The sequence below is a fragment of the Cupressus sempervirens genome, chromosome 1, assembly GCF_028749045.1.
Source record: "Cupressus sempervirens isolate cs-2001-9-10 chromosome 1, ASM2874904v1, whole genome shotgun sequence".
NCBI classification, from domain to species: Eukaryota; Viridiplantae; Streptophyta; class Pinopsida; order Cupressales; family Cupressaceae; genus Cupressus; species Cupressus sempervirens.
Genome location: NC_143118.1, coordinates 33,248,083 through 33,258,280, shown reverse-complemented (window position 1 = coordinate 33,258,280; position 10,198 = coordinate 33,248,083). Strand labels below are relative to the sequence as shown.

At 33.8% G+C, this 10,198-nt stretch overlaps 1 pseudogene; it reads left to right on the top strand.

Moving 5' to 3' along the window:
- Nucleotides 1-7,994: 7,994 nt before the first annotated feature.
- On the top strand, nucleotides 7,995-8,352 carry LOC149576029 (small ribosomal subunit protein eS21 pseudogene; annotated as a pseudogene).
- The last annotated feature ends 1,846 nt before the right edge of the window (nucleotides 8,353-10,198 follow it).

Here is a 10,198-nt window from a genome sequence, read left to right as displayed (position 1 = left end):
CTAGCTATCTTCCACTACTCCTAATAGGGTTGGTATCTCCTAATAGGGATTGATATGTACTGAATATTGTTATTGACTCCTAATAGGGTACATCCTCTAACAAGAAATATTTATAAAATTACATCATCTTGTGGGTACCATCCCCACTGGGGTTTTCCCTCTGATCAAGGGTTTCCATGGTTAACATATCTAGTGTTATTGTGCATGAGTATCTTGTTGTGGTTTCTGATTATATTTCTCATATGGTTAATGTTTAAATTTTTATTGATTGTGATATTAGTAAAGATAGATTTATATCCAAACAAGACATGAAGATCAAGGAAGGTATTGATCTTCTCATGAAAAGAGAGCCAGAAGGTATGGAAGTTTTAATTTGTTAGACATGTAAAGAGTTTGGTCAATTTTTTATCTAGAATTCCTAAGAAAGTAAGAAAATCTAGAAATATTTCTCTTTCTAATGAAGATGAAGAATTTAAAGCAAGTATGGAAAGATTATTGAATGACTCTGGTAATGATCTTGAACTGATTAAGAAAGAGGAAGTAGTAGAAGAAACAAATTTGGTAACTATTTTGATCCAAAGGCTAACCATGAAAATGTGGAATTTATCATTGACACTAACAATGATTTGTAGAATGGGAATAAGATTGAAGATCAGAGATGTGAGCCTAGAGTAGAAGGAAGAGTTGAGTTGACAACTCCTAGTAGAAGTATATCAAAGAAGATGAATAAACAAGGAGAATTTGTAAGGAACAAGGCTAGACTTGTATGTAAAGGTTACTTATAGTAAGATGTCATAGACTATGAGGATACATATGCCTTTGTACCCAAAATGGAAGAAGTAAGAATGTTCTTGGATTATGCAACAAATAAGAAGTTCAAAGTATATTAGATGGATGTTAAATCAACTTTCCTGAATGGAGAACTTGAAGAAGAGGTATATATTGAGTAGCCTAAAGGTTTTCCACTAACAAAAGACAAACATATGGTATAAAAATTGAAGAAATCTCTATATGGTCTGAAGAAAGCACCTAGAACCTGGTATGCAATGTTGGACAACTATTTGGAAAAACTTGGATTTGCTAAGGGTACAATAGAGAGCAACTTGTATTTGAATGAAATTGAGAATAATATGCTGATAATAGTAATATTTGTTGATGATATCATATTTTGAGGTAATGATGAAGCAAGTGATAATTTTGTTGAAGAGATGAAGAATGAATTTGAGATGAGCATGATAGGATAAATGAAGTTTTTCCTAGGATTGTAGATTTTGCAAAATAGTGATGGTATTTTTATTTCACAAGCTAAGTAATTGAAAGATTTTTTGAAATTTTTTGGATTGGAAAGTCCCATTATAACTGGTCACAAGTTATCTACCAAGGACAAGACACCTACAATTGAGCAGAAGAAGTACACATCCATGATTGGAGGTTTGTAGTATTTGACTCACACTAGACCAGATATAAAAAATTTAGTTGGGATTGTAGCTAGATTTAAAGATAATAATAAGGAGTATCATTCTGTAGTAGTGATGAGAATATTCATATATTTGAAAGGAACATCTGACTATGGAATTTGGTACGATAGATTGAGTGATTTCACTCTATACACATATACTAATGTGGAATGGGCAGGCAATATGGATGACAGAAAGAAAACCAGTGGTGGAACATTTTTTCTTGGAGAAATATTGTTTTTTTGGCTAAGCATGATTCTTGGGTAAGTAAGAAACAATTTTATATTTCACAAACTATAGGTGAGGCAAAGTATGTTGAAGTAACAAACAATTTTAATCAAGTGATGTGGATGAAATATATGCTAAAGGATATCAAGATTGAGTTTGTAGAACTTTTTATCATATACTATGATAACAAAAGTACAACAAGTATGTCTAAGAATCCCATATTGCATTCTAAACCTAAGCATATATCTATTAAGTATCATGTCTTGAGAGAGAAGGAAACCAAAATAGGGATTAGATTGGAATATGTGAGTACTAAAGATTAGATTGTAGATATCTTTATAAAGCCCTTACCTAAAGATACCTTTGAGTACTTGAGAGGTATCCTTGGGGTTATGCCCCTGCCTACTTCTGAGTAGATGATGCATAGGCTACATCAGTCTAGTGGTACAAAGCACTATTGCTAGACTAAACTAAATGTTGATGCTTCCTATATGGGGGAGTATCTATGATGAGCTAAGTCATTGAAAACTCTCGATATTTGGTCTTGCATATGTCTTTGGACACTTGAGCTAGTTGAAGACTTGGAGAAGTTAGTTGACATAATGAGGCTTTTGTCATTGATGTCAATGGGGGAGAATATGCATGAAAAAAATCTCCTAAGTATGTATCAAGAGAGTGCATGGAAGTCTCTATTTTATTAGGGAGATTTAGAAAGATTCGTGTAAAGAAAGAAGGAGGAATACCTATGTGGGGGAGATATGTAGCATGAGGAATTCTAATGTATTGTGAGTTGTTTAGTGTGAACAACTATTGCTGATCCTAAAGAAGAAGAAGATCAAAGCAGAGTTCTTGAGGATTTTAGATTTTATTGATAAAGAGGATTTTGAAAGAGGAGAACAACAATAAAAGTAATAAAGTACTATTTGGTATTCTTGGAACATACATGTTTTTCATCTATGTTTCCATTAATGCCAAAGGGGGAGATTGTTAGCATGAATGTTGATGATACTACTTTGGGGGAGTATCCTAAGCATTGGAGAGTATTGGCATGTTGCATTCATGACTATGTTTATCATTGATGTCAACATAGCAATAAGTATGTGAAGACTAACATAATAGTAGAAAAAAGTCTTAGTTGTATTGAAAAGTTTTTGATTGTCTAGTGATGTACATTCATGGACACATTTAGTACAATGTCCTAATGTTAAGGTTTAATACACAAGTAAGTCGAAGACATACATAAGTTGTACCTAATTTACAAAGAGTTGTAGATAGAGTACTTGAGAAGAGATTCGTGATTTTTCATTATATCCTTTGATAGTGATATAATATGGTGATGCATGGTTAGACAATGATGACTGATAGTCTAATGGTGACATCAACAAGTGTGTTGGTCCTGAAGTCATATGTGTGAAGTTTTGTATATACTGTGAGCCGACAGTGTTATTGTAATTACTAATTATTAATTGATTATCTTATCTTATTATAATTACTTGGAAAAGCCTCAAGGTCAACTCAAGGAACTATTTTGAAGATATAATATAAAGTAAAGATGTTTTCCTTGTTTGTAAGAGTATCAAGTATTGTATTGAGTATGAAGTGCGAAAAGGAGCAGAATGTTTACTGAATGCAAGTAAGAAATCCAAGGACCAAGGGCTTATTGGATGCAAGTTTTGTGATCTAGTTAAAAGATCAAAAGGAGGAGAGATCCATTTAACAGGAAAAAGGAAGGAAGTGCAATTCATTTCTATTTCTCTATAAGGAATAATAGAGAGATCATTTGGACAGTAAGTTCATTGATCTTTCCCTTGAAGCTTTTTGGGCAGTGAGTCCAATTGTCTTCCACAACTGTTAACAAGGTTGGCACAACTCCTAACAGGGTTGGAATCTCTTAATAGGGACTAATATGTACTGAATGTTGTTATTGACTCCTGCTAGGGTCCATCAACTAATAAGGAATATTTATATTAGTACATCATTTTGTGGGTATTTTTGTCACAAACATTTGCACCATTGTTTGAAGTTTTTACCTAAAGGCAACCTTGTGAAACATGGAAACAACCTACAAGCTATCTGACTTGAAAAATGAGGTTGAGTCTTTGGAGAAGGCTGAATTCCTTTACTATGAGGATGAACCTAAACTATACTTAGCGAGGAAAAGGGAGAAGAAATTCATGAAAGAAAATTACCTATTCTATTCTAAGGTGGTGATGCACCAAAATAGAGTGTTCAATCCTCTATCTCTATCCATACATGCACAATTAAACCATTATAACATCAAAATAAATAAAAATTTAGACTTGTTTACTTTATCAATCACACATAGATTGGGCAACTAGACAAATGACACAAGGAAGAAGAGATTCACTTTATATCATTCATAGGTCGAAAGAGATACAATTATGTTAATGATAGAAAACAATGATACATTAATGAGAGGCAAATGAGTCTTACACAGTACATCAATGGCTGAAAAGGATAAACAAAATATCATGAATAATTCAAAGGAAAAGAGAGTTTACAATGTGAATGCCTAAACATGCCAAGGAAAATAGGGAAAAATAGACTGTTACAAGAGTTTTGAAATGTATCTTTATAGCTCAGGCATAACCTCTAGATTGCTTCATAACTTAACCGATGCATTGAAGACTATCAAAGGATTATTGGATGTGATCTAGATAATAAATGTAATCTAGTACATCTTTAGAGGTGAGAAAATCATCAAAACCCTAACCTAGAAGTAACCTTGAAGGTGATTGAAATGATACCATTAATCATTCTGATTAGGTAGATGGATAACTAGTTGGTGGAGGAATGTCCTTTGCATTATTTATAGCTTAGTATTCATTTAGGAGTGGTTGAGATAGAACATGGAGATTAGATTGCATAGGAAAACCAACTTCTAGCTCAACAAATCATTGGAACTCACTAGCCAACCGAGTCAAGCAACCAAAACAAGCCACATGGACCAATAAGGTTACTTCTTTCTACTACCCCACAAGGTCTTCATGAATGAAAAAAAATGAAAAAAAAAATGTAAATAAGCAATACCAGGAAAGAATCTAAGTGAGTTAATGCATGAAAAGATATTACCATAAGATAGGAGAGAGAAAGCTTCAAGATCCAACACCATGAGACAAGATATTTGGAAAGGGGAAAGCAAAGAAAACCCCTTGTGACATTATGAATGAGGCATGATAAGCCTAGGAAGAGAGAGAGAGAGAGAGAGCAAGATAGAAATGCTCATACAATAATTGAGAAGAGGAAGAAAACCTCATTACAAATGAGAGAGAAGGGTCATCTCTTAAATAGAGATGAGAGAGAGGAGTTAGAATGTAACTCCCATGTCTATGAATGCCACCATTCATAAGTGTGTGAGGCCAAGTGTGAGATTCCTCTTAAGGAGGAATAATCTAAATTACAAATTACAATATATATTTGTCCTCACATATTCCACTAGAGGACAAAATAAGATGTAGTGGAAAAAGGACAAAAAATAAATATATTAGGATACCTTGGCTTATATCCTAATATATTATAACAATAAAGAAAAGAGGTCTAACCTTGGATTATAAATACACCAAGGAAAGATTACAACTTCTAACACCCTCCTTTAATCTTTACTTGGGGTAATTATATCAAGGGGTATTAAACCCATAATTTACAACAATCTGCAACTTAATCTTCAATATGAAGTAATTTGATTGTCTTCAAGCCATATGGTACATTTGTAGATCCAAAAGAAGTACATGAGTCCTTTGAATGTGATCAAGTGGAAGCATAGACACATCTTCATATGTGGAAAATCGAGAAGGTTCCTTGATGGATCACCTGGAAAAAAAATAGAGAACAAAAAACAAGACAACTATCCACAAGTAGAATTACATTGAATGGACAAGTTAGTAAAAAAAATGAAGTTATAATAATTTAATCAAGGAGTATAAATGAATGTGTTCACCAACATGCAATGGAGTTAACATGATATCTAAAATAAGTCATAAGCTCAAAATGATCATAATAGATGCAATAAATCTCTCATGAAAGGAACATACTAATGCACAAATGACCATAGACAAGGCCAACTAATGAAACCTGCATCAACATTGCGTCAATCACATGGATATAGACAGTCCATTAATGAGTCATCCCACTACAAGTGAATGGGTCACGACTCCATCACCTACATGACCCATGATCTAGGCAATAAAGTATGTAGACCATTATCATATTGTATATTTATCAAAGAAATATAAGAGAGACAATAATAAATAAGTAGAACATGTGCCTCAAGTACCAAATAATTCAAGTTACAGTTTCCAAGAATGATTGCCGATGTGGACCAAAGGAAGGGTTTATGAGGAGTAACAAAATATTGCCTTCAAATAAGAAATCCATCATGGAAAAGCAACATCATTTCCATGAGGAAATAGATCAACATGGGTCAAAACAACTTTCTCAAATAGAGTCTCCATTATTGGAGTGCTCCAAGATATGGTAGCCTCGTCACCTATACACTCAAAAAATGAGCGAAGTGTAGAAAGTCATACCATGAATAAATCACAACTAAGAGCATACACCAAGGAGATAAAGAGATTGAAATGGGAAATCCCCATAAAATATCATCCTCGCATTGAGGAACAAAGTGGAACAAATGGAGAGAAACTCCATAAATATTAACCTTTTAAAGTAGAGCATATAGAATCAAATGGAGGGAAACTCCATATAAATATTAATCTTTCAAAGTGGAACCAATAGAACCAAATGGAGGGAAACTCCATATAAAATGAGTGCACACCAATATAGGATGAAGGTATACTCCATGGGCCAGATAAGGAAACTATGTATCAGTTATACTGAGGGGACCTACATAGTTATCCTTGAAAAAATTGGCTCCCTATGCAACTCAAAAAAAAATCATATAAATCATGTATATCAATGGTATAAAACCATAAAGTGCCAACATGGGCATAGAATGATCAAAATATCACAATAAAGTCGAAGGCAAATGTGTAAGATAACTCATAAACCTGAATAATTGAGATAAATAAGAAGTATTTGGAAAAGCAATAAGCATAAATTATTAGATATCAGTTAAAATCTCCATGCAAGGTGAACATAAGTGAGAAGATATTAAGGATGGGCCCACCAACAAAGACAATAATCCTCCTAGATTATGGCAAGAAAAGGAATTATAAATGAGGATATCTATTTATTTATTTAAAAAAAAACATAAAAACTCTTAACTTTTTATGTAAAAGAAATAATAAAACTTTAATTAGTTTTAAATTCTAAGAAAACTTCTCAAAAAAAAAATTATCCTTAAAGTTCTCCCTTTTTTTACTTAAAACCATGTATAAGAGAGATTTAAAGTAAAAATATTGCACTTGTGTTTGAGCTGTCTAGCAATGAATGATAAAATGCCAGAAATAGGTTGACAAAAGGCAATGATAAAAAAAAAATGATGCCTCTATCAAGAGCTCTAAAAAAGAGAAAGAATCTTGCAAAAAAAGGGCTAACCAGGAAGGACAGGCAGTTTGTGGCTTTCATCATCTCTCCAATATTTTTCAACTTATCGGAAGGTCAGCACAGAGGAAACAGATTTAGCTCCGGGAGTTGGTGCTGGTGCACTTCGGTCAAAAACTTTCACCATTACAGTTGTTAAGGGAAGGAAATTTGGGAGGCAATAGTATTTTGATATATGAAACCCTAGACTGCCCTGCAACCTTAGAAGCTTTGTTGAAGGGGTTTGGATAATCTATGCGAGTGGAGGCATTTTGAACTCTCAGATCACACTTTTGTTTCTTTCATTTTTTAGCTTAACGCGAAATCCTCCTTTACTTATTCCAAATTTGACGTCAAATTTCAAATTTGAAGAAGCTTTTGCAAATGACAATACCATATCTCCTTATATTTCCTTGCTTTCTGAGTAAATTCCACTGGCATGTGCTTGGCCTTAAATCTACAGATCTAACATCATCATTCTGGGAAATTTCTCCAATAAAAACAAATTGTCCAGAAGTTGAAATTAAGATAAGAATATAGAACCCTAATTCAATTTTGTTATTCTAAAATCCTGAGACACTAGGAAAGTTTGTGGTGGTGCAATACATGTGTGAAAGGCAGTCCAATGGATTAGACCAGTAAAAATTGATGATTTTTGAGATGCAAAAGAAAGAGGAAAAAAAAAACAAAAACCTTGAACAATGATCGACAGTGAAATTTAGCATTATCGTAATCACTCTGTAAATCATGGCTTGTTATGGGTAGCACTGCCATCACTCTCCTCGGTATCTCCTGCATGGAGGCACCATGTAGAACGAAGAAGGGAAGAATGTTGATCTTTACATCTCCAAAAAATGCTCTGCAACGAACCGATTGATAACATCAAAGGACCATGCTTCCGTTCAAATTAACGTTGGGCATTTGGATGAAAACAACATATATACAGGCCAGTTCACAACATTTTCTCTCTATGGATTTGTTCGCCAATAGGGAGAGGCTGATAGCGCTTTGGATAGGCTATGGCATAAGAAGAAATCAGAAATCAGACAGAATTTCCTATATTGAATCTGAACATTTTAGTATTGTATCTGGATAAAGAATGCAAATTTTAAATTGAAATATGGTAACTTGTATGACATGGAAAGACTGATTTTGAGTGATTTTAGATTAGCACAGCTAAACAATTTCTGTTTGCTTGGATACATCTATGCGAAGTTCCTCATAATGTTTTTAGCATATTGCCAATGTAGCTATTGTTAGCGACTTAGATTCCTTTGTCTTTCTTGGTCAAGGGCTAACTCAACCTTACGTTCAATGTGTTTTTGATTCTGAGCAAAGAGCCCATTTCAGTTTTTTTTTTTTTGGTTTTCAATGTGGATGCTGAGGATCAAGATCTACTATTCTGTGCTGCACCCACTTTTGCTGATCGTGGGTTTCATGTGAATGGGCGTGAGAGTGAGTTCCATTAGAATGAGAATAGCTACTGCCACCATGGGCATGATGGTGCTCCTTGTGAAAAAAAAACACCAAGCCCAAAATATTTACCAGAAGCCCTCCAACAGAAACAAACAATAGGCTTTTTGTAGAAAGTTCTTGCGGATCCAAGATCCTTTCTAGAGACTCCAGTACAATAAGCGAGCCATCATCTATTTGGCATCTTTCTAATAACATTTTTGAGGGTCAAGCTAAAAAAATAGTGCATAATTCTAAGGTATTTCATATCAAACTACTCTCTCAACAATATACTAGATTGTACTAGAATATACTATTAAATTAGGAGTGTGAATCTTTAAATTTATATATATATGTTTTATCAATAATATATCAAAACCTGCACAAATTAGAGCAAACAGAAGTTAATCGAATTTGGCGATAAACTAGCCAAACCCAAAAAGAAAAAAAAATCATTTTCTTCCAAGTTAAGAAGATTAAAAAAGAAATTAGTGAAATCTCTCTCAAGAGTCTCCTTCGAATCGTACCTTCATGCAAACACTCAAAAACAAAGATTAAACTGCTTTGATACCATGTTAGAAATGAAAAAAAAAATGTAAATAAGCAATACTACGAAATAATCTAAGTGAGTTAATGCATGAAAAGATATTACTATAAGATAGGAGAGAGAAAGCTTCAAGATCCAACACCATGAGACAAGATATTTGGAAAGGGGAAAGCAAAGAAAACCCCTTGTGGCATTATGAATGAGGCATGATAAGCCTAAGAAGAGAGAGAGAGAGAGAGAGCAAGATAGCAATGCTCATACAATAATTGAGAAGAGGAAGAAAACCTCATTACAAATGAGAGAGAAGGGTCATCTCTTAAATAGAGATGAGAGAGAGGAGTTAGAATGTAACTCCCATGTCTATGAATGCCACCATTCATAAGTGTGTGAGGCCAAGTGTGAGATTCCTCTTAAGGAGGAATAATCTAAATTACAAATTACATATATATTTGTCCTCACATATTCCACTAGAGGACAAAATAAGATGTAGTAGAAAAAGGACAAAAAATAAATATATTAGGATACCTTGGCTTATATCCTAATATATTATAACAATAAAGAAAGGAGGTCTAACCTTGGTTTATAAATACACCAAGGCAAGATTATAACTTCTAACAATTTTGACCACCTTATCATCTTAACCACACCACCCTTTAAATTTAACCACAATTATTTCATGAAATTGCAACCTAACTATGACTTGACTGGCATTGTTATCTTTCAAACTAGGCCCATCATGTACATGTGTCAACCTCTCACTTTGTTGCATGAATTAAAGATTAAACAACTCTACACAGTGACAAAGAAATGGCCGTGGATGATCTTTGATCAGATAGTGAGTAAAATACACTCAAGAAATTGGCCCACCCTCATAAGGCACAAATGGAATCCTAGTAGTTGTAACTCATATGACAACCTAACTAGTCGCAAAGAGAGAGGCCCACTTGGTACACATGGCATGATATCACTTTGTCACATGAGATATAGTTCATGCTTTTTTGCAAAGCACCTA